The following is a 2,430-nucleotide window of genomic DNA, read 5'->3' on the forward strand; positions in this document are numbered from 1 at the left end:
ACAGACACAGTAGGCTTGACTTGAGGGTCTCAAGATGAGATTTGTGGTCCTTTGGGGGGGTCCCAAGCACACTGAAGACGAAATATTATACAGATCAGATATTGAATTGCCTGATATTTTTTACATCAGGAAAAAAAACATGATAATGCGTATTTAAGCACTAATTTCAAATACTGTTACCTTTCTCCTTAAAACTGAGACATTTATCCATTCCTGTGTCTCCAGTGAAAGCTTTTCAATTAGGTCTTCAGGGTCCCAGGCATAATGTTTGAGGGTAGAAACACCTACCTGATGTATTACCGACCACTAAAGTCAGCATGTTACTATAAACAACACACAAAGTAGCGCACAATCCTTTTATTAGAGTTTGACACTGTTTAGCCTATAGGTAGGGAGTTGCCTTATGTTGTCTGGAGCAGTCAAATATTTAACTGAAGCATATATTTCGGTCGTTATGACAAAGACTGTGTCATCAGTCATGTATTCTTTAAAAGCGTCTGTTCTCCTCTGTAGCTTTATTTTTATTTCTTTGGTGCCTTCAGCTCTCTGCATGCCTCCGTTTGGAGAGTGTAGGCCGGCGTGGGCCTGTGGCCCACACCCCGTCTCAGCGGTGAGGGTGGGAGCGGGGGAGAAAACGCCACCCCTGCAGAGACCATTTTGAAATCTGTGAGGATTTCCGTGCCATCTGGACCCGCTGCCAGTCTGCCCCAGATAGTAAGGGTTGGCAACGGTACCCGACGGTGCAATATGGCTCTCTCTTTAATGAACTACTAACTGTCCCCCGTTTTAATTGATGTGACATTTGAGCCATTTATCTCTGACATTTCAATGAAGGATGATTCTCAGCCTTGCCATTTACTTTTTTTGTGCTATTTTCTAAGAGTCATTTGCATTTTCTGCTCTAAACCTGCTTTTTGTCTCTCATTAGCTAATTAGAGAGCAACATGCACAATTAATAAAAATGAACATAACCTAGTTTGATATAGGCTGATGAGGATAATCAGAAAATCAATGTTTCCTAAATATTCATCAAAAATGATGTGAAGGGCTACCTGTGGTAAAAGGTGACTTCCATAAAGCCTCGTAACCTTTACCCACATACCAACATGTAGCCTACAGTGTGGGACAACTTATGTTCGCAGCATGGGGAGAATCAAGCTCAATTAATCAGCATATGATTGCAGTAAGCAGCCCCCTCTGCTGGATCTTCTGAGCCATACTGTTTGAAATCATTTTAATGCTGCATTCAGTGGCCAAACAATTATCATATGTGGCAAGCACAGTGGAGGTTTTGCATTTGCTTTATGACATTAAGAGATTTAAAAAAAATATCAGATGTGCAATTTATTTTTTTTAAAGGCAACTTTTGCCTTTTTTGTCATCCTAAATTTATTGCACATTAATTTTAATCACTGCTGGCAGATCAAAGCTGTTTTGCACATTTTATATTTAGTTTGTAGAGTCATATATATTTAGTTTGATGGCTTCAAATAAATACATTTTAAAAACAGGAAATACTCTAACTATGGTATGTTGAGATAAACAGCCTGATGTGCGTGTGAGTGACACAACAACCTGGCATTTTAAAGGCTACGGACTCAATTGTTTTCCATAATGACACGTATTTTCAATCTTTTTAAGATATCCTTTAAAAACACGGCTGCACAGATGACGACTGTTCCTTTGATTGTGAGCGGCATCAGTGCCAAGGTGTGGTGCCCTGTCTGTGTTGGCAGCCGGGCTGATATCTTTTGTTTGGGACTCAAAGAGCTCTTTTTCCTGTTCAGTTTCCCTCACTATTTTTGTTTGTGCGAGGTGTTGATGGACTTACACGTTGCACGACTTCCTTTTAGTGTACAGCACCAGATGTTTGTGAGAATAACAACCCTAACCTTTTTTTTTCATAATGACAGAAATTGTTTATTAGCAGTTTTGTCCATCCGGTGATGTTTGATTGTCAGAGCTCAGTCATTTACACTGCCTGCCTGCGTCTTGCTCTCTTTTCCTGTGTTCTCAATCTCTCTCTCTCTCTTATGTTGGCATGGGAGGAGTTGAAGTCATTTATGATATCAGATATTCTCTAGGAGAGCAGGAAAGTCCTGACAGACTGAACAACCAGCATCCTCTCACACAGCGGTGTGTGTGAGTGTGCATTTTAATCAGGAGAAATGGCTCTGTGGGCCTCATGTTGCACATCGAGGAGGTCTGAGTGTTCTCATTGTGAATACCCAGTGTACAGTAGATGTTGTGTCTCTTCCTCTAAATCAAACTATGAAACAGGCATACAAAAGCCAACCTGATATTTTGTTCTTTTTACTTTGACACTTTGTTTTTACATTCCTCTCAGAAGAATTAGCCTGATCCTCATATAGGAAAACATAGCAACCACAAAGACGTGACAAAATGCCTCTGTACCCTCTTGTGCCTACT

The sequence above is a fragment of the Labrus mixtus genome, chromosome 6 (assembly GCF_963584025.1).
Source record: "Labrus mixtus chromosome 6, fLabMix1.1, whole genome shotgun sequence".
NCBI classification, from domain to species: domain Eukaryota; kingdom Metazoa; phylum Chordata; class Actinopteri; order Labriformes; family Labridae; genus Labrus; species Labrus mixtus.